The 23,291-nt window shown below is 41.8% G+C and overlaps 1 protein-coding gene across 6 annotated transcripts in view; it reads left to right on the forward strand.

The window, feature by feature from the left end:
* The window catches only part of BACH2 (BTB domain and CNC homolog 2), a 353,955-nt gene that overhangs the window by 68,799 nt on the left and 261,865 nt on the right, over positions 1 to 23,291 (forward strand). Inside the window, exons 1-2 of one of the 6 annotated variants that reach the window (XM_032339046.1) lie at positions 18,046 to 18,056; positions 21,584 to 21,588. The exons of 3 other annotated variants lie outside the window; for them this stretch is intronic. The gene's annotated coding sequence lies outside the window, so the exon portion shown is untranslated. 2 more of the 6 variants (XM_032339045.1, XM_032339044.1) reach the window with 2 other exon arrangements.

Genomic DNA, 23,291 nt, shown 5'->3' on the forward strand with positions numbered 1-23,291 from the left:
GCCTCTCTTTTGAAATGGAGGGGTCAGAGCAGGCGGGGGGCTGTCACGGTTGTTTCCCTTTGTTCAGGAATTAGAACATGTGAGCAAGTGGTTCCACCCCTCATTTTGTGAGCTGTTTTCCTCCGAGATTTCCTAATTTTTCCCATGACGTTTCAGCCTGTTTCTTCACAAGATGGTAAGGCCTGAAAGACTTCATTGTTTTATGGGAGTACGAGTTCATGCACATTTGCTGATCTGGCCGGCTGGGGTCTGAGTGTGGGTGGGATGTGCCTGAGGGCTGATGCGGACTGGAGGGCACGAGGAAAGTATATTCTGAATAGTAGCAAACTTATTTGTTTATCAAGAGGATATCGCAGAGTGACTTTTTCTTCATAGACAGTGCCATACTTTTAAAATATGCAGTCTGCCCCGATTGACGGAAATAAGGCCATTCTTTTAGGCTAAGGGAAGTTTCTTCATGGCAAATCAACTTGAAATTTCACTTCATCTTCAGATAAATGCAAACTTTTGTTCATGTAATGCATACTCCTTGATGCCCTGCCCCGGATTTATGTGAGCTCTTAGAATCGCAGCCCTGCATATTCTCCACGGCAAATCGCAGTCAGTGCATGCTTTGCGGGGGGGAGGGTGTGTGTGTGTGTGTCCAAACTATTAATTATAGTAGGAGGAAAAAAGCAATAGTAGAATAGACCTCGCTAAAAAGTAAATAGATTCATTGAGTAAAGGAAGTTGGGGCTTAATGTTAGTGAGGTTCTTTTTTAAATGAAGTTTATATATTGTCTTAATGCTAACTTCTGAGGAATTGGGATCTGCATTTGATTAACAGTAATTTGCTGGCAGAACACACTACATTTACATCTGAAGTAGCATTAACATTTTCAGTCAGATTTACACAATTCCCCATCATTTTTAAGTGTTCTCCTTGGTAGCGGAGCCAGTGGGACCTACAGTCAGTGCTGGGCGTAGATTGCACACATCCCTTCACAGCTCCTGTTTCCGTGAGTCATGTTGGCAGCTTGAAATCAGCTGTGGTGGGAGTATTTACACCACGGACATCAGCAAACACTACAAATGGGAGCGTTCCACTGTCGGGGACCATATTTCAACATATATCCGCGCACCACATACCAAAGAGAAATGTAGAACTTAGGGAGCCTTAGGGTGCCCAGGTGGCTCAGTTGGTTAAGTGTCTGAGTCTTTTTTTTTTTTTTTCTATAAAGTCTTTTTTATTTATTTAACTGACAGAAAGAGAGAGAGAGAGAGAGACAGCGAGAGAGGGAACACAAGCAGGAAGAGCGGGAGAGGGAGAAGCAGGCTTCCCGCCAAGCAGGAAGCCCAATGCGTGGCTCCATCCCAGGACCCTGGGATCATGACCTGAGCTGAAAGCAGACACCTAATGACTGAGCCACCCAGGTGCCTCTAAGTGTCTGACTCTTAATCTCCACTGGGGTCTTGATCTCAGGGTCATGATACTTAAAAAAAAAAAAAAAAAAAGAAGAAGAAGAAGAAGGTAAGGAATTTTCTCCTGAGGCAAGTAATGTAGTGTTTGTACTCAACACAACAACCAGTGTGAACCTTTTAAAATATAAACCAAGCCATGTGGCTCCTCAACCCAAAACCCTCCCAAGGCTCCCCATTTCACTTGGAGTGAAGGTCTCACTGTGGCCTGAAAGTTGTCCATGGTCTGGCTGCCTTCCTCACCCCTGCCCGTGTCCTCCTGACCCTTGTGACCAGACCCTGATCTCACCCCTCTTTCTGTAGAATGTCCCAGACCTGCTTCTGTTCTAGGGCCATGGTCCTCAGAGTTAGTATACATCAGAATCCCCTGCAGAGCTGGTTAAGATGGACTGTTGCCTGCCCCTCCCTACGGTTCTGAGCCAGTGACAAGTTTTCAGGAGATGCTGATAAGTTCTGGAACCCTACTTTGAGACCCACTGCTCCAAACCATCTCTTGGGTTTACCTGTCACCTTCTTCAAGTCACTGATCTGCTTTCACCTCCTCATCTCTCCTAACCCATCCTTTTTAAAATTGCAGCCTTTCTCCTCCATTCCTTTCCATTTTTTTTTCATTATACCTGTTACTTTATAACAAAAATAACTTATTTATTATGTTTTTTATTTGTCTTTAAGGTCTATCTCCTGGAGCGCCTGGTGGCTTAGTTGGTTAAGCGGTTAAGCGTGTGCCTTAGGCTCAGGTCGTGATCCCAGGGTGGGTCCTGGGATCAGCCCCCACATTGGGCTCCCTGCTCAGTGGAGAGCCTGCTTTTTCCTCTCCCACTCCCCTTGCTTGTGTTCCCTCTCTTGCTGTCTCTGTCAAGTAAATAAAATCTTAAATAAATAAATAAATAAATAAATAAAGTCTGTCTCCCCACCCTGCTCCGCACCCCCCCTGCGACTAAACTCTAAATTCCATAAAGGTAGGGGTTTTATCTATTTTCCCCATTGCTGTATCTCAAAGTTGAGAAAAACACCTGGCACATAGTAGGTGCTCAGTGAATATTGATTAGAGAATCAGTGAATGAACAACACTGAGAAGTGAATGATGTTTCTTAGATTTGGGTCCCAGTTGCTTTAATTCACACTCACTAGAGAAACTTAAAACAGTTTCATTAGGATTGCTCCTCAGCTTTACTACTTTTAGGATCATGAGGAATAGTATCTGCTCTTGGCTAAAGTTTAGGAATGTCCCAATGATCCTTAAATAGTAGGTGCTCCAAGTTGTTGCTCTTAGATTTACCTCCTAACCTCAAGGGCCATAAGATAGTAGTCTTCAAAAACTCTGGTCTGCAGAAGTTTTCTTACTTCTTACTTGAGGAGCTCTGCAAATATTTAATTTGCATTTCCCTTTTAATATATTTTAAACAATTTTGTATATTCATAATAAAAACACGTGCATACTTAAACATATTGCATATGAAATTTTAACACATTGGGACCACCAAGGCATTGAACTAGACTGTCAGGTTAACCTTTAAATTAAGTGTTTTCTGCTGTTTGGGCTTATATATTAGAACTTCTTATAAGTTAATTATTGATAAGAAAGTTCAATACCAGTATTTTTCAGATTCCAACCTGATTGTGAATTGAACAAGCAAATTCCTCTTGTTAAACATATTTAGCATACTAAGTTCCTCACTGGGTAGAGCTTGGGGTCTTTGTTGGGTGTAGGTTTCTGCATGGATTAACAGCCAGTTGTATAAAAAGTAAACCAAGCACACATCACTCGATATATATTCTGTTTTAGGGTTCTGCATACCCACTCTACATTTTCCATGCGCCTTGACTGATTGTTAAATCAAGTAGTTGTCCGATTATCTTTAGTGTTAAAATATGAAAGAAAAAAATCTTAACTACTACATTTTTTTCAAGCTTTTGGGTTAGTTTGAGGCATATTGGGAGAATACAAAATGAATTGCTAAAAACTTATCATTTCCAGTATAACTGTCCCTTGCTGTTCCAATTCATTCATTTCCAGAATATGGATACAGAAATTCCCCACTGCGAGTTCCCATAGAAAAGGATACAGTGTTATTTGTGTTAATTTTGTTCTAAGTTTCATGTACAAGTAATAAAAGTAGCAGATTACAAAACATTTATCTGAAAATTTGTCTGCATCTGTTTGGTCCCTGAGTTTATAGAGCAGAGATTCAGACAGTGGGTGATACCTGCAGTTCCCTGTGAACATCAGGATTTATATTAATTCTTCTTTGAATGTTTGGTAGAATTCACCAGTGAAACTTTCTGGTCCCAGACTCTTGTTTTTTGGGAGTTTTTTGATTACTGATTTTCTGTATCATCATGATTCAATCTTAGTAGGTGGTATGTTTCTTGGAATTCATCTTTATCTTCTAGGTTGTCCAACTTGGTTAAAATTGTTCAATGTAGACTCTTGTGATTCTTTGTATTTCTGTGTTATCAGTTGTAACATTTCTTCTTTCATTTCTGGGTTGTGTTGTTTTTTGAGTGTGTGTGTGTGTGTGTGTGTGTGTGTGTGTGTGTGTGTATGCATGCACTTTCTCTCACTCTCTCTCTCTCTTTCTCTTTGGTGAGTTTGGCTAAAGGGTTGCCAATTTTGTCTATCTTTTGAGAAAACCAGCTCTTAGTGACATTTATTTTTTGTTGTCTTTTTCGTGTCTATTTCATCTATTTATTTCTGCTCTAATCTTTGCTATTTGTTTCTTCTACCTAACTTTGGGCTTCATTTGTTCTTTTTCTATTTTCTTGAGGTATAATGTTGGGTTGTTTATTTGAAATGTTTATTATTTCTTGAGGTAGGCATTTATCACTGTGAATGTCACTCATGGAACTTTTGCTGCATGCTTTGCTGAATGCTTTTGCTGCATTCCATAAATTTTGGTATGGCACATTTCCATTTTCATTTGTCTGAAGGTATTTTTACATTTTCTTTTGATTTTGAAGAGACCCATTGGTTTTCATCTCCACATATATGTGAACTTTCCGATTTTATTCATGTAATTAATTTCTAGTTTCATACCTTTGTGGTTGGAAAAGATGCTTGATATGATTTCAGTTCTCTTAAGTTTATTTGTGGCCTAACATATGATCTATCTCGGAAAATGTTCCATATGAACTTGAGAAGAATGTGTGTTCTTTTGCTTTGAGATGGAATGTTCTGTAAATAACTGCTAAGTCCATCTGATCTAACATGTCATTTGAGGTCAATGTTTCTTTACTGATTTTCTGTCTGGATGATCTATCTACCAATATAAGTGAGGCATTGACGTCTCCCTATTGTCATTATATATCTCCCCTTAGACCTCTTAATATTTGCTTCATGTATTTAGTTGTTTCTATGTTGGATGCATCAATATTTACAAATGTTATATTTTCGTGTTGGATTGAGCACTTAAGTAACACCTTTTTTGGGTGTTATTACAGCCCTTGTTTTAAAGGCTATTTTATCTGATATAACTACAGCCACTTTTGTAGCTGTTTTCTTTTGGTTTCCATTTCTATGAAATGTCTTTTCCCAGCCCTTCATTTTCAGTCTCTGTGTATCCTTACATCTAAAGAAGGTCTCTTGTAGGCAACATATAGCCACATCTTGTTTTGTTAGTCATTCAGCCACCCTTTGTCTTTTGACTGGATAATTCAGTTCATTTACATTTAAGAATATAGTATTGGAAGTCTTAGCCAGAGCAGTCAGGCAAGAAAAAGAAAAGAAAAGAGGCATCCAAATTGGAAAGGAAGAAGTAAAACTGTCATTATTTGCAGATGACATGGTATTATATATTTAAAAAACCTTAAACAATCCATCAAAAAACAATATACAGATTCAGTATAACTCCTATCAAAATTGCAGTGATATTTTTCACAAAAATAGAACAAATAATCCTAAAATTTGTTTGGAACCACAAAAGACCCTGAATAACCAAAGCAATCTTGAGAAAAAACAAAGCTTGGAGGCATCCTGCTTCCTTATTCCAAACTCTGTTACAAAGCTATAGTAATTGGGGCCCCTGGGTGGCTCAGTGGGTTAAAGCCTCTGCCTTCGGCTCAGTTCAAGATCTCAGGGTCCTGGGATCAAGCCTCACATCGGGCTCTCTGCTCAGTAGGGAGACTGCTTCCCCTTCTCTCTCTGCCTGCCTTTCTGCCTACTTGTGATCTCTGTCTGTCAAATAAATAAATAAAGTCTTAAAAAAAAAAGAGAGAGAGAGAGACAAGTAAAACTTAAAAAAAAAAACAAAAACAAAAAAACCAAAGCTATAGTAATTAAAACAGTATGGTCTTGGAATAAATACAGACAGATCGGTGAAGCAGACTAGAAAGCCCAGAAATTGACCATGTATGTTTGGTCCATTGATCTACAATAAAGGAGCCAAGGATATACAATGGAGAGAGGATAGTCTCTTCAATAAATGATGCTGGGAAAATTGGAAAGCTGCATGCAAAAGAATAAAACTGGTCTCCTATCTTACACCATACACAAAAATTAACTTGAAAAGGATTAAAGGTGGGGCGCCTGGGTGGCTCAGAGATTAAAGCCTCTGCCTTCCGCTCAGGTCATGATCCCAGGGTCCTGGGATCGAGCCTCACATGAGGCTCTCTGCTCGGCAGGGAGCCTGCCTCCTCCTCTCTCTCTCTCTGCCTGCCTCTCTGCCTACTTGTGATCTGTCTGTCAAATAAATAATAATCTTTAAAAAAAAAAAAAAGGATTAAAGGTGTAAATGAAAGACCCGAAACCATAAAACCCCTAGAAGAAACATAGACAGTAAGCTCCTTGACATTGGTCTTGATGATTTTTTTGAATCTCACAGTAAAAGCAAAGGCAACAAAAGCAAAAATAAATAAGTGGAGCTGTATCAAACTAAAAAGCTTTGGTACAGCAAAAGAAGTCACCAACAAAATGTAAAGGCAACCTACTGAAAGACAGAAAATAATTTGTAAATCTTATATCTGATAAGGAGCTAATAGTCAAGATATATAAAGAGATGTATAAAGAACTCATGCAATTTAATAGCAACACACACACACGGACACACGAACACAAACAAAAAAAATCTGATTTTAAAAATGGGCAGAAATAGGGGCACCTGGGTTGCTCAGTGGGTTAAAGCCTCTGCCTTCGACTCAGGTCATGATCCCAGGGTCCTGGGATTGAGCCCTGCGTCGGACTCTCTCTCTGCTTGGCGGGAAGCCTGCTTCCTCCTCTCTCTCTCTGCCTGCCTCTCTGCCTACTTGTGATCTCTGTCTGTCAAATAAATAAATAAATAATCTTTTTAAAAAATGGGCAGAAAATATGAAGAGACATTTTTCCAAAGAAGACATACAGATAGCCAATACGTACATGAAAAGATGTTCAACATCATTAATTATCAGGGAAATGGAAATCAAAACTACAATGAGATGTGACCTCATACCTCTTAGAATGGTTGTTATCAAAAAGATAAGAAACAACAAGTGTTGAAAGGATGTGGAGAAAAGGGAACACTTGGATACTGTGGATGGAGATATAAATCGGTGCAACCACTGTGGAAAACCATATGGAGATTCCTCAGAAAATTAAAAATAGAACTACTTGATCAACTGGCAATTCCACTTCTGGGTATTTATCTGAAGAAAACAAAAATATGAATTTGGAAAGATATATGAACCACCATGTTCATTGCAGCATTATTTATAATAGCCAAGATATGAAAACAACCTAAGTGGCTACTATTGGATGAATGGATAAAGAAATCATTACTTATACATATGCATATGAAATATATTTCCAGTGGAATATTATTCAGCCATATTTTGCAACAACATGGGTGGACCTTAAGGTCATTATGCTAGGTGAACTTGAGATGCCTAAATTATATCCATAACCGCTATTTCTGCTTCTGTACCTTCACTTGCTAACTCATGAAGAGATGGGAAAAATACCAGCAGACTTTCTATAGACACACTGTAACCACACAACCCCCGCCCAGAATCGAACCTAGCAGAGTGGCCACTCCCGGACCCCCACCCGGCTCTGGGCCGAGAGATAACAGCCATCTGGCACCAGAGAAACCCCCACCCAGAATTGGATGTGACAAAGTGACTGCTCCCGGACCCCCCACCCAGCTTTGGGTACGGGAGATAATAACCATCTGGCACCCCGCAGCTTGACAGGGAGACCCCGGCCAATCCTGAGGTGACACCTACCCTAGCGGTGCCAACCAAGCAATTTGAAGAATGACAGCCCTTTGACCTAACCAATAATCTGTTCCCAGCCTTTTCCCTCTCTGTAGCGCGCCAGTCATATTATAGAGTTGCTGTTTGATTTTCCCGCGGTATGTAGTGATTTGTTACAAGATACTATGATGTATCCTAAGTCCCTGCCTCCCCAAAAATAGTGTATAAAAAGTGCTGTGATCCTGAGCTCAGGACTTCTTAGCGTCACCGGCAATGAGTGCGCGGAGGTCCGGGTTCGAACTCGTAATAAATGACCCTTGCTGTTTGGCTTTGACTCTGGACTCTGGTGGTCGTCTTTGGGGGGTCTCGGAATTTGGGCACAACAAACTAAGTCAGGCAAAGAAAAATACCAAGTGGTCTCTCTCATATGAGGAATCTTAAAAAACATATAAATAAGCTCCTGAGATGTACAGAGAACAGACTGGTGGTTGTTATGAGCTGGGATTGGTAAAATGGTGAACTGTTTTTTTGAATAAAAAAAAAAATTTAGGCTAGTTAATAAGCCTACTACAATCTGAAAGCCCCACACTAAATGTACCATAAGAAACAGTTACAAGATATACTTTATGGAACGTTTTGTAGACCTCCTTGAACATCCTTCCAATAATACACTTAGCACTTCCCTGTAGGTTGTTTTCTATTTCCCATAATTTATCTGAGCCCCGTGAAAGGAAGAATTGTGTCTCATTCATGTCAGTTGCTGGAGTTTCCTAAGACATGGTGGGTGCTCGGCACACGTTTATTAAACAACACTGCATTTCACAGCAGAAAGAAGCACGCTTGAAAGGAACAACACAATCTCATCTTAAATACACAATTGGTAACTTTATACTATGCCCAAATTTAACAGTAAAAAATCTATTTGACAGGTCCATGATTTTCCTTCTTTATCTATCATGTACAGTCATTTGTAGTTTTATGAATTTTTTTTTTTAAGATTTTATGTATTTACTTGTCAGAGAGAGAGAGAGGCAGGCAGAGGGAGAAGCAGGCTCCCCACTGAGCAAAGAGCCTGATACGGGACTTGATCCCAGGACTCCAGGATCATGACCCTAGTCGACGCCAGACCAACTGAGCCACCCAAGTGTCCCTTATGAATTCTAGAAATCTTTTTTGACTCTGACCCTTCCATGCTATCCTACTGTCATGCCATGATTGATCTCAAGTGTCATCCTTCTCTCCCCTTGCTTAGACTATGGAAGCATAGTCCTCTCCCAGACCTAGTCTTCTATCTACTTCTCCACGCTATTGTTGACCTCAGCAAGTCCTTTGACCTACACTGCCTGTAGGAAGAGGGGTAAACCTGTGCTCCCCAATAGAGTACCCACTAGCCACACATGGTTTTGAGCTCTTAAAATGTGGCTAGTCCAAACTGGGATGTTATAGATAAAAAAACACACACACACGCACCCTATTTGATTTTTTTTTTTTAAGATTTATTTATTTATTTTATTTGACAGACAGAGATCACAAGTAGGCAGAGAGGCAGGCAGAGACACAGAGGGAGAAGCAGGCTCCCCACCAAGCAGAGAGCCTGATGCAGGGCTTGATCCCAGGACCCTGAGATTATGACCTGAGCTGAAGGCAGAGGCTTTAACCCACTGAGCCACCCAGATGCCCTCCACACCCTATTTTAAAGTGAGAAAACAATGTAAAATATCTCCTGAATCATTTTTATATTGATTACATGTTGCAATGATTATATTTTAGATCAGTTGGTCTAAACATGTATTACCAAAATTAATTTCTCCTATTTCTTGTTATTTTTTTAATGTGGATATTGGAAAAATTGAAATGATCTGTATGGTTCACCTTATATGTCTGCTGGTCATTGCTAGTCTTAACTGTATCCTGGCATTTCAAGTTTCTTATAACCTGGCCTCAGATACCTCTTTAGCCTTGTGCCCCAGCCCTTCCTGACCTCCTCAGAATTTCTCATAACTCTCAGATCTCACTAAGTCTATTTATACTTGTGGGTTTGGTTTTCTTTTCTTTTCTTTTCTTTTCATATTCTGTTCCTTCTTCCTGAATGAAATGTCCTTCCCTTTCTTTGTTAGTTCTAAAAATCTTACTCATATTTTTAGGACCTTATTTAATTGTCCCATGCTGGTGAAGTTATGCCTATTTCCTCAGAAAGAATGAGCCAATTCTCCCCATCTCAGGCTCTTGGTGCCTCTAGGATTATTCTTATTTTGCTGTGCTGCCATGATGTGTCTTCTTAACCAGGCTTCTCAAGGGAAAAGGCTGCAGCTCATTCCTGTGATGACCTGCGAGGGCAGTGTCTGGTGTGTACTAGACATTTAATCGACATTTATTAAATTAATGTGTGAATTAATTTAATCCTACTGCTGCACACACTGCTCTTTTTACATATATCCAGCCTTGATCATCTGAACCTCAGGCCATGGGAAAAAACTGGATGTTGAGGTGGGCAGCCCTGGACCTCTCTGCCATGACCCCAATTTCAGAATTTTATGTTCAATAAAATGGCCTCCTCATCCTCACTGGTCGACTTACAGTAATCAAAAAATGACAAATTTGAATTTATGAAATCTATGGATGAGAGTACAGACTGAGAGCACAAAATGACAGTATCAGTAACACTTTTACTGTTTTGTGTACAGGGATTTCATAGAAGATTTTTTTCAGTTGAAGAGTCCACTTCTAAACATGATTGCAAGTCAGTGTTCTAATCCTAAATTTCATTTCCATTTCGACCCCAAATGTTTCCTAGTTTCTAGTATCATGTGGGTTCATGTAGTGTAAGACGTCTCCACTCTGGCTGCGTGACAGATCCAATCAAGAAGCTTTCAAAAGTACTGAGTCCCAGGCCCATCCCCTGGGATCCTACTGTAATTGGGCTGGGGGAGGAACACCTAGGCGCCAGTATTGATGAAAAGCATAAGTATCTTGTAATAAGTTGATTCCACAAGTGCTTAAAGAGCCAGGTACACTATAGAAATGTTGAAGCTTTTAGGTGTTCATTTTTCTTTCCTTTTATTAACGATGTTGTGAGTAAAGGTAATGCGATGTTATTCTTACTGTATGATTCCAGGGTCCAAAACAAATTAATGGAACCTAACATCTGTGGACAATTTCCCAAGTTGTCTGAAATTAGAATTTCTGCTCTCTGTCTTTCTCTAAAACCTACAGGCAGCATTTTAATGTCCCTTATTGGTAGAAATAGCTAAGTCACAAAGGCTCTATTTTAGATCATGGAAAGAGAACTGACCAGGGCAGTGGGTATAAACGTTTACATGGGTAGTGGCCTCCCTGGCATACTTTTTAGCCTCAATAAACACTTCTCCCATGACAGAACTTCCATAGCCCTGCCATGTTGATAAAATCTGACATTCTGCTTAATCACTTTTTAATGATCTTGTTCCTTTTGTGCTTGTGTGAGAAACCAGTGCTTTTTTTTTTTAAGGTGTGGGAAAGAATTCGCTTGAATTTCCTAATTCCATAAAAATGGGCCGGTAATACACATATAATTCTTGTGGGGACAGGAGAAAAAATTACCTAATTTCTGTTTATCAAAGGTCTTTTCATACATTTTTTAAAAGTTACAAAGTTTCTGAAATCTTGCAAAGAAGAAAATCTGGGATCAGTACTCTGGCAACATGGTAAGAAAATCTCGTGAACCCTTGATAGCATGTTCTATGTCCTTGGTGTATACTATTAAAACACAGATGTAAATAAGCATACGTTTTCACAAATTATCGATTGGGTTGCAATGGCTGGCGCTTTAGGAAAAAGAAAAAGAAAGAAAAACACACACACAATTGGGATGGAATCCTTCAGGGCGTAAAAAGGAATAGAAAATCCTTTCGTTAGCTTGGTTATTTGCAGCCGGTATGTCATCTGTGAGAGACTGATGTCATGCAGATTGAATGCAGAGGCAAAATGTGTGTGTGTGTGTGTGTGTGTGTGTGTGTGTGTGTGTCTGCGCAGTGCTTTAAAGCCCCACTCCCAGAACATGAAGTGAGTGTGAAGGGCACCAAAACAACCCCTAGATCTGTCAAGAATGTACCTATTTTTAACAATCGGGATCCAGTGTCAGCACTCAACAGGAGATGAAGAAGGGGGTAGCGCGCGGTCTCCAGCCCCAGCGGATGGGAACCGGCCCTCTGGCGTGTTTACAGTACAGCTGTGCATTCTTAATGGCCCTGCCCCCGCCCTGTCAGGTAAAGTTTTCTTTGCACGTGATGAACGGCAGAGACGTCTTCAGCAGAGGGAACCAGAGGGGCCGGGAGGAGGAAAAGGGAAGGGAAGAACGGAAAAGAGAGAGAAAAAGAAACACGCCGCCCCAGAGGGAGATAGTCTGTGCTTTGCAGTTGCTTGTGTGGATAGAAACCAGATGGTAAGCTGGAACACCCGCTTGGCTATCCGAGGAGCCAAACATATGGTTAATGGTCGGGAGAAATAGCTTTCAGAGCCAGGGCTTCGCTGACTGCTTCATATTACAGATTGTTACAGTGTGTCATTACATTGCCAACCTAAGTGCTTAATACCCACGGCGGGCGCTGGGCATACACTTACAAGAAGGACTTTTAGCTCTTTGCTGGCTCGGAATGCACAAGTGACATCATAGGGCGGCTTAAAATGTCTGGTGTTGGGAGGTAGGGAGAAGAGTCATTTTGTAGTGGAAACATTTTTTTTTTTTTTTTTTTTGCAAGCCAAGCCTTTGCTCTGCTGAACTCTACTGTTTTTCTGAGGACCTTTTCATACAGGAATCTCTCTTTCTCTCTCTCTCTCAGACATACACATACCCACACACAAGTTCTGAAACAGAAATCTAAAACACGGGCTATGCCCCCCACCCCTCCAGTGGATCTGACAGCCCCCTTTCACCTGGAAGCCACATCACTGCACTCCCAGGGCCTGCATTTGAAGTTTCTGTTTGGGGAGCTTTGGGCAACAGCAGGCCTGTGTTATCTAAGGAACTGCTGAGCCCATTCATCTGCTTTTCACGGCCCGCTTCCTTTTATTTTTAGCCAAATCCGTCAGGCCTGACAGGCGGGTAATTCGAGCCAGAGAAAGGGCAGAGCTCCAGGTCCTTTCCACAAAGCAATTCTTCTCCTCCCTCCTGGGAGGGCTCCAGACTTGGCCTGCTTCAGGCAGATGGATTTGTTGAGTCATGTGAGATCATTTACACAAAAACACAGTGAGGCAGTGGAAATTTAAAAAAAAAAAAAAAAAAAAGAGAGAGAGAGAGAGAGAGAGAGAGCGAGGGTGGGGGAAGAGGAAAGAGGAGGGAAGCCAGGGGGAGTGTGTGCTGCCGTGGCTGCTGGGGAGCACAGGAATTTTGCAGCGAGGCAGCTAGACTGAGGAATGTTGTAGATTCATTTGTGTATAAGGTAATGTCTAGTTTACACAGCAGGGGGGGTGGGGGTGGAGGGGGTGGGGAGCCAGGCTGGGGAGGTTCCTCCAACTACTCGCCTGTATTTTAAAAGCAGAAGGGGGTGTGGGTGAAAAAAATTTTTTTTAATTTTTTATTTTTAAAGCAACACCCACCAAACAAAGACCACACTGTTGACAGCACTGGGTTCCAGTAGCAGTAAACTACCAGCAGAATGGTGTAGAGAAAATGAGTTTGTACTGTGATGTAATACAAGTTTGCTTTGTCCTGACTCCAGCATGACTGAGGCAGCAGGGGAGGGAGGAGAGGAAAATTGGAACAGGACTCTCAGTTAATGGTTTCCAGAGATTATTTAGCAGGACTTGAGTGGAAGGAGGAAAGTGGGATAATATGGAGAATTACTTCGAGGTGTACCATAATTGCGGTAGGTAAAATAAAGTCATTACTATGGCTTCCTTGCTCAAGAGGAATTGAGCAATGGTTTTGAAAGGCCGCGGAAGGTATCATTTTTCCCTACCACAGTATCCCTTTTCCTCTGGCTTCTGGAACATTAAAAAAAGCCCAACTCTTGCATCATGGTAAACAGTATTAACAGTTAGTGAATCAGTTTTGTTTACTTTTTATACCGCAAGCCTCTAAAACATTCCATTAAAAAACTGTCTTCTGCTCATTCATGAAATTCTTTTTCTTCTGCAAATGTGCTTACATGCATTAGCTGTGCTTGGAAGCAGATTTTTCTTTCTTTTGCTGGACTGAAAGGGTTCGGGAGAGAATCACGACTGGGTTATCCAACCGTATGTTCTTTACTTGATGTAGTGAGAGTATGCTATGTAGAGGAAAGGAAATATTTTGAAATAGGTTCAGAAAATTTAAAATGGGAGAGGTTCAAAATATACACTATGATTACTTTCATTGAGACCCATTTCTGCAATTCTACATGAAGTGAGAGCCCTACTACGTACCCGTTGTGCTCAGCCTCCCTGGAATATAGGTCACCATCACTGTGGAGCCTCATACTGGTTGAAACTGTAGAAGTTGAAACACTTCTCCATTTTTCCAGACATAGATATATTCAGATTATATATATAGTTTTAGTAATCATAGAACTTAGCTCATCAATTTCTAATGTGAATACTCACCACTGAGTTTTGATAGGAAGCATTCAGATCTCAGCTTCACCTAGAATAACATGGCACTCACAATGGTGCTGAAAATAGCCTCGTCTAATATCAAAGCCACTCCTGTTTTCCAGGCAGCTCTAATGCTCTAGCTCTGCATACCTAAAAGGTAGATTTCATTTATTTTACTCGAAGAGAGAGTCGGTAAATTTGGGGGGTTGTTAATTGTGCACGTTTTGACTATAGGATATCAACATTACTGTTCTGTGATGGTGAGTTGTCATTGTTTTGGATGACTTTGCCTGCTTACCTGTGCTAGAAATAACAGCATCTACAGTGAAGACTTAAATGGGTAGTGATGCCTAGATTTTTCCTTGGGACTCTGCATGAGCTGTGTGATATTCTTGATATTTTAAAAAAGGCATATTTGTCACAGAAATTTAGTTAACATCTTCTAACTAAACATGTATGTATATTGCTTAGATAAATGTGGTCACTGTAAACATCAATAGGATCTGAGATTTTGTTTTTATTTTGAAATGGAAGCTTTTTTGTTTGCAAGTTCATTAAAAAGTGAAAACTGTTTCTGTAACAAAAAAAAAAAAAAATTGTCATTATTTTAAACCTGTCCAAATCCTTGAGTGTTCCCTCTACATCGGGGTTTCTCAATCATTTTGGACTAGGTAATTCTTTAGTACGGGGGGGTGGTTTTGTGCACGATAGGATATTCGGCAGTATCCTGACCTCTACCCACTAGATGCCAGTAGCAGTCTCCCCCAGTCATGACAAAAAGGGGAAAAAAAAAAAAAAAAAAGGCTCCATGCATCACAAATGTCCCCTGGGGGAAAGTCAACCAGGCTCAGAACCAAGGCTGTATTCTTTTTTAAATTTTTTTTAAGATTTTATTTATCTATTTGACCGACAGAGATCACAAGTAGGCAGAGAGGCAGGCAGAGAGAGGAAGGGAAGCAGGCTCCCTGCTGAGCAGAGAGCCCAAAGCGGGGCTCAATCCCAGAACCCTGGGATCATGACCTGAGCCGAAGGCAGAGGCTTTAACCCACGCAGGCGCCTACCACTGTTGTATTCTTATTTTGGTTCGGAAGTTCACTCTATCTCCTGAGCTGGGCACTCAGTTACTTCTGAGATTGACTTTAAGGCTATAAAGTAACATTTTCCCTCCTGCCCTTCATCCTAAAAGCAGGAACCCCAAGTTAGGTGAAGTTTTGCAAGGCTCAGGCAGGGGTCTTGTGGGGGAAGAATTTTCCTCCCCAAAAACCTGCAGTTTTGTCACACAGAGCAGTCTCTCTGTCAGGATGCCGGCCTTAGCAGGTGGAACCCTTCAAGGCCACGCAGCGACTTTCCCAGAGCCGTTCAAGAGGAAGTGGCCCCACCGACTGAGCTTGGGGATGTTGACACAAGAAGAAAGGGGACTTCTCTGCAGGGACCAGAGCAGAGAGCCTAGGCCACATGTTCAGTGGCTCTCTGCAGGCTCTCTGCCTTCATATCCAGCCCTAGAAAGAGGGAAAGGAGGCGACAACAGTTCTTTCTTTGGAGCAAAGCAGACATCCTCCCCATCCCAACGGCTGTGGACTCAGAAGCTGGAACTCTCGTTAAACAAGGAATGTAGAGCTCTCCACAGGCTAAGGCAGGCATAAATTTCCTCTGTTTGTTTTGTGAGGACTAGTGTCGACTGCTGTAATGAGATCAGAGGATACCCCAGGGACGAGGCCTCCAGGTCGGCTGCTGGAGCCGTTTTCTGTGGCTGTTCTCTTGGCTGCTGTGAAGAACGCCTTGACTCCACACACCTCGGTTATGATGTGGGGAGGTGGTTGTGCCCTTTCATTCTTGCCTCTCGGAGGCTACCAGAAGGTCCGCGTGCAGTCACCCAGTTCTAAGTCATGGAAAAGCTCATGGAAGGCAAATTGCTTTCCTCAGAACCAAGGACAGCCCAGGCTGTGTGTGGAAAGTACAGGGAGGTGACTGCTTCCTTGGGAAAATGCCTGGACTGCTGATGCTGGCTGGGCCCGCCCTATGCTCTTCCTCCCCCAACATTGCTCCGCTTTAGGAAGAGTTAAGCTGTACGTCACAACACCATAGCATATGCTACAAAGAGCAGATTTCTGGCTTTAGCCTGAACTGTAGCCAAATGGCCCTCTCTGGGACACAAAATATGGCAGAATTGAGTTTAGGGAACCTCAAACTGGACATTTCTGGCAGAATAGTATAGAGTGTGCTGGTACAGCCTGACCCACTTCTAGCCCCATATGCCTGCCCACCCACCCAGAATAATCCTTAGGTATGTTCGATGAAATAGAAGATAGTGAGGACTTACAAGGGGGGTTCCCATGTGCCAGAAGACATTCCGCAGGCTGTGATGGTTCTACTCCAGTGGGAACTGTTTGCCAAAGGGGCAAAGAACTCCCCCTAGAGTCTGCTTCGGGCTTTGAGTGTGTGTTTGGGGTGCAGTGGTGGGAAATGGCAATCCAAGGTTACATTGTTTAAAGAGCTGTAGGGTCTGCAGTTCCGTTACCTCCATAGTACAGGAACTTCCGTTGTGGTGGTGGTGTTTTTTTTTGTTTTTTTTTTTTTGTTTTTTTTTTTAATATAGACACTAAACTGGTTTGAGAGCACTGAAAGCTGTAGGGCTCTGGGAGAAGCAAATACTAGATCCTCTGGAAAGGTTAACCACCCAGGACGTGGTCCACTTAACAAACAGTGAATCCCTGAGACTGCTTTTGACAAAGTCCCACCCTGCCAAATTGAGCTTTCTTCTGAGGATTAATGAAGGTCTCCTCCCAGAGGAACAAGGCATTACACCCAATCTGGTTTACTAAGCAGCCAGCCCCCAGTAAGGCAATCGCCCCTCAATATTCTTGTCCTCAAGGTGTTCTTGAGAATATTTAAATTCCTTGCTTGCAAACATTTTATTGGAGAGATAGCTGGTTCCCTTGAGCTTCTGTAAAGAGATACCTTTCTAGCGAATTCCTTTGCCATTGGTTCCTTTTCAGTAGGTCATTCTGAAGTAACCTGCTAACTAGACTTTCTGTTAAATTATTTTAGCTTCTTGGCAAATCACAGGAAATGTGTTTGCCTGAATTGTTAAGTAAACCCCTCAAGGGAGAAGGAAGCTGGAATTGTTTGAAGGTCTCCAGGATTTCTCTTTGAAATCAAAGAAACCCAGGGGTAGGCAGGCACGGTTAATAAACCGCCTTAGATGCCCAGGGGTAGTCAAGCATGGTTAGTAAACCCTCTTAGATGAATACAGGCCTTCCCAATCCATAGCAGACAAAAGGATAGGGGATTGCCTGGGTCTCTGGGCAGCCACCAAGTGCAACCCAACCAGCGACATGCTCTGTTGGCAGACACAAACTCAGGATGTTGAAGGGAAAGCAGGCTCCTTTACTTGTTAATAGGGTGATGAAATCTCTTACATTTAATTTTTTCTACTGACGCACACACAGGGTACCCAAATGTACCCTCTTGACCTAAAAGCAATGCCATACATTTTCAGAGATATTCCTTCAGTATTTTATTCTTAATTTGTGTTTTCTTCTTTTAGTCTCAAAATATTCTGGCCAAATAAGGAGTAGATATACATATTGACATTAAAGCATCAGAAGGGCATAAGTGGAAATAGGCCCAATTGGTGCCAGATTCAAGGAAGGTCTTCCTCAATGTTTGTCTTAGTGAGGGCTGCTGTAATAGAACACCACAGACCGAGTGACTTGAACAACGGTTTATTTCTCACATTGCTGGAAGCTGTGAAGTCCAAGATCAAGGGTCTAGCCCATGTGGTCCTACTGAGAGATCTCTTGTAGAGGGCTGACTTCCTTGTATGTCACATACAGCAGGGAGAGGGGGAAAGAGAAAGAATGACCATGAATGAAAGTTCTCTAGTATCTCTTCTCACAATGGCACTAATCCCATCATGATGGCTTCATTCTCAAGACCTCATCTAAACCTAATTACCTCCTCAAAGCCCTGCCTCTTAATACCAGCACATTGGAAATTAGGCAACATATGAACTTTGAGGGGGTATAAACTTTCAGTCCATAACAAAAATATATAACAACATTATGATTAAATTTTGCATGTTTTGAAAGCATACTGTAGGTAGGACAATGGGACAGGTGCTGGCGGTTTGGGCATAAAACAGATATCTTCCCTTGGAATACTTAGAATAGTGTGGTTGAGAGGTAAATCCCAACTGTGTGATTGCAAGCAGCATGAGATGGTGCTGAATAGTGATGGGAAACAGGGGCGGGAAAGGGCCTCATCTCTCTTTAACACAATGCATTAAACACTTTCTTAATATTATTCCATTTAATCTTCAGAACAATCTTAGGACATACAAAGAATTTACCCCAGTTTTATGGAGGGAGGAGTAAAGACTCACAGGGGGTTAGTAAGTTGCTGAAATCACATGCAAAGAGGCAGAGTTGATACTCAGATGGAGTAAGTTGACTCCTGGGTCTTGCTTTGCGTGCTCTCCTGGAGAGCATGCTGAGCCCCCTGGAGCCACAGCAGTATAGCCCTGCAGGGGTCGGGAGACAGATTGGGAGCCCCCAGCCCTGGAGAGTTAAAGAAACAATCCCCTGACTTACATGAAAAGCGTCTGATAGAAGATACAAACCAGCCAACCAAATCCAACCCCTTTGGGATTTCCGAAATGCTCACAGAAATTGCCAACATTAAACAAGCCCAAGATTTTACATAATCTCTCCATTTTCTGGCTTTCTGGAATATCCGAAGTTCTGGGAACCTGTGCCTTGTTCCTACTTTTCTAGAGTTCAGTAGCAGACTCTCCAGGCCTCCTTCCTCCTCATTGTCTTCTCTGACCAGACCATCCCTTCAGCTTATTCCCTTGACCCCTGTAGGTCTCTGAAGCTGTGTCCCCAGGTTTACATGGTCACCCAGACAGGACAAGTAGGCTGAGCCAGGTAGCCCCTTGGGAGTTCTATATCCTGCCTTCAATTACGATATTTCTAAATCAGAGAGGAACTGGAAATGACCTTTTATAGAGTGATAGCCCTGAATCTGAACACTGACTATCTTTACATATGATTTCTGAAGTGGAGGAAACCCTCAACATGTGTGCGAAGTAGTCTTCTGGAAAGTGATGGACGCGCCATCACTTGGCGCTCTTACTCCATCTCCTCTGGCTCTCGGGGCAATGTTTTCCTGCTACCACTGATGTCTCTCTTCTTTATAATTTATAATCCTCTCATTTCCTCTTCCTTATCACCATTTCTTGTGGATCCATTGGTCTCATGCTAGTCAAAGTTTCATAAAGTTAATTATCAAATTATGTGACCTGTCCTTGGGGATGAAGGACCCTCACAATGCCTGATGGGAAGATGTTGTCACCCTTCTGACTTGGGTTGTTTGTTTTCTATGGCATACTCTGAAGGCAGGGTGTGGGGGCAAGGTAGAATGGCAAATGTTCTGTCTCTTGGGACAAAATCATGTTATGGCATGTTTGCTGCCAAGGTCCTGAAGAACCAGAGACATATGTCTGGGGATGGAGGAGCGGCCTGCAGGAAGCTCCTCAGGGAGCTCTGCTCTGATTTCCTCTGCTTCTTCTGCATAAAGAAAGGAAGGAGCCAGCCATGTGGGAAGTATGTGTGCACTTGGAGAAGGGGACAGGGGACCATTTGTTGCTTGACCTTTGGATCCTTTAATCCCAGCACCATGCTCCTTATTGTGGAGGAGAGGGATTGGACTGTCTGTAATAGAGTGGTCTTAAATTTATCAAGTCTTGTACAAGGATTCCATTCAATTGAAGGTTGTTAAGATTTTACTCCAGAGACATGTAAATTATTCCAACTCATAAAAACAGGGGTGGGTGAGTATGAGGGATATATCTCTCATCTCTTTGTCTGATCTCCCAAGCCCTGAAGTCCTAGATTTAGAGAATTTCCTGTAGACTTTTATCATCTTGACTTTTCCCTTTTTCCTCCAAACCCTGTTTGTGTCTTTATGACTTTGTTTAATCCTTCCTCACAAGTTCTTGGGTTCTTATGCTTGACCCCCTGCCTACTTAGGCTGCTGGATTTGGTGGTAGGCGGGAAGGAGCAGGAGGCCATTCTGCAGACTGACGTCAGGATACATTATATCTAAAAGCCAGCCAGACCATTAACCTTACCAGTGTCCTATTGGCTCCTGTGGGCCTGTTTCCCGTAGGAATGCCTGAGCAGCCCAGCTTTGCGTTATATGACAAAAGCCTTCTAAAATGGACATCTTGGAAGGGGGTAGGGAGAGTTGGATCAGGGAGAAAAGCCCAACTCATCATAATCCATTCTACATTGGCGGTATTAGTTGCATTTTCAAGGGCCAAGAAACAGCACTGTGCGCGCACACACAAACAGCTCCTTGACACATACAGGAGTGTCAAGGGTAAAAATAACTACTCCAAAGAGTACTCTCGTGAGAGTAAGGAGACTAGAGCAAAGTTGGCTTATGCTGTTCTCACCATACCTCTATAGCACATTATCAGTGATCCAGAGAAAACAGATTTTTCTCTGTGGTAGGTGGAAGCTGATGGTAAATAAATAGTGGAGAAACAGGTAAGTCCAGTCTTAACTTTGCTTCAGCTCCGCTTGCTGACACCCAGAGAAGCCGTAGGATGTGGTGGTGTCACCAGGATCCCAAGTCTGTCCTTGTCTCTTCTGTTAGTGCGGACCTGGCTGGTGAGGGACACCTGTCTGCATCGCTGAGCCTGTTTCTATGTGTCTTTGTTTGCTTACCTGCCCCTTCATCGTTTTCTCTCTTTGTAGCCTTCACCTTTCCTGCTCATTCTCTCTTTGATCCCTTCTTCATGCTCTGTCTCTACTTTTCTGCTTACTCACCCTTCTACCCACTTGGAAAGATGAATTACATTTCATTAACCTTTCCAAAGCCTAAAGGTGACCACAGGCTTTGTTGCCCATTGAGCTAACTCTGTTAGGATCCACTGAGTGGAAGTTACAGATCGCTTCTGGGATTGGCTTTCTCCGGGCACCCTTTGAAGCTATCTGTACTTGCCTTTTGTTTAGTATCAGAGGAGTCCAACTTCGCCAACGATTAAAAAGAAACATTCAAAAATAGAATAAAGAAGAAAACTCCCTTAATTCCACCATGGTAATGCCTGTATCTTTTCCCCTAATGCTTTCTTTAAGATGCAATCTCCTTTTTTAAGCTGTAGATTTCTCTAAGCTTCTAAATGGAATTGGCTGCAAAACCACCAGGTTTTCTCTGTTTCAAAGGAGATTTAAAATACTTGGTAGAACAAGGCCAGTCTTTTTGGTTGCTGGCCAGAAGTGAACTGACCCAATTTCTAAAACTGTCATCTGTTTGCTGAGGTGTTTTCAGTTAATGATGGTGCGTGTGTGTGTGTGTGTGTGTGTGTGTGTGTGTGTGAGAGAGAGAGAGAGAGAGAGATTAGGAGAGGTATTTTATTTGTAGGCTTTGTACGTATTTTAATTCTGTAGTATCTTGAAATGAAGCCACTTGAAGCCCAGGGTCTACTGTCTATGACAGCATGACTAAGAAGAATTCTTTTCCTTCTCTGAATCTGGTTTCCTGATTTAAAAAACGACCACTCAGATCAGTATCAGTACTCAGAGTATTCACAAAAAAGTGCATTGTGCAGTTTTGAGCTCTATTCAGCTGTAAGATACTCTTAACAATATTTTTCCAAAAGATTTACAGTCCTGGACATTAAAAAGCTTTATTTTTTTTTTAAAGGCAGTCTGCAATGATTATGAACACTGTGTTTAAGACTGTATGTTATGAGTCTACATCATCCTGGGCTCTGTGAGAACAAAGAAAAAATTTGTTAATAGTATTTAGTACTTTCTATGTGACTAATATTTCCCTCGAAGAGTTTGTACGTTTGTACGTTGACTCTGTTGTAGAACCAACATACATGAAAATAATGTAAGAACACTTGGGGTGGTGGGGAACACAGGGGAGGATCTGTAATGACTTTTGTGCCGACTGTATCCCCAAGTTCTGAAGGAATGGGGCCCGTGGCATGATTGGAGCTGGGTGGAATTTCCTTGGGGAAATTATGTTCGAGAATCCTTGTCTGTTTATTATTATCTTCTTGTGCCCACCTTTCCTGTGTTGATACCAGTGTGTACAATTTAATGGAATTGTGACATCAGGCATCTGTGCAAGGCATTTGGATAAGTTTCCCAGTAAAGTGCTGGGCTGTAGGCTTTAAGTGGATTGAATTACATACATTAAAAAGGAAACAGCATGTATAGAGTTCTACTTGGAAACAGAAATGTATTAGCATCTGCTTCTGAAATTCAAAGAGTAAAAGTTACATGAGTAATTTTCTTTCAGTCATTATAAGATTGGTTCGAATTAGATACTGAATTTTCTTGACTTTGAAGCAGCAATCGATTACTCAGGCGTACAAGACATCGAGAGGTATTTGGATGTATTTAGGCTACAAAGTCAGAATTCCAAAAAGAGAATTCCAGGGTGTCTCCATGCTGTACATCATTCTTAAAATATGTTATTGCTGTGACTCAATGTGGTATTTTCTTTGGAATCTAAGTGTGTCAAATAGCCAGGGAGCGATCTGTAATTTCTTCTCCCTATCTTCTGATTTGTGCAAGGAATTTAATAATCTTATGTTCACAGAATAGTAATGTGTATGGGATAGGAGTTTATCTTTTGAAAATATATATTACAAAGTCATTTTCTCAATGGTGAAAGATGTTAACATAGGGAATATAGCCTTGGACTTCTCTGCGTCCTTGATTCGGCAGACACACCAGGACGTCTGGTCACTCCCCACTAGACAAAGGCTGAGTGCTAAGAACTAAAAGTGATTATGTTGAGCACAATTATGGCAACTTTTTTCTTTTCTTAGCGAATAGTTTCTGTATCATTATTATATATTGTTATTAAAAAGGCCTGGGTGGCTCAGTTGGTTGGGCAGCTGCCTTCGGCTCAGGTCATGATCCCAGTGTCCTGGGATCGAGTCCCGCACTGGGCTCCTTGCTCTGCAGGGAGCCTGCTTCTCCCTCTGCCTCTGTCTGCCTCTCTGTCTGCCTGTGCTCGCTCGCTCTCTCTCCCTCTATCCCTGACAAATAAATAAATAAAATCTTAAAAAAAAAAAAAAAGAATATATATTT

This window comes from Mustela erminea, chromosome 4 (assembly GCF_009829155.1).
Source record: "Mustela erminea isolate mMusErm1 chromosome 4, mMusErm1.Pri, whole genome shotgun sequence".
Lineage (NCBI taxonomy): Eukaryota > Metazoa > Chordata > Mammalia > Carnivora > Mustelidae > Mustela > Mustela erminea.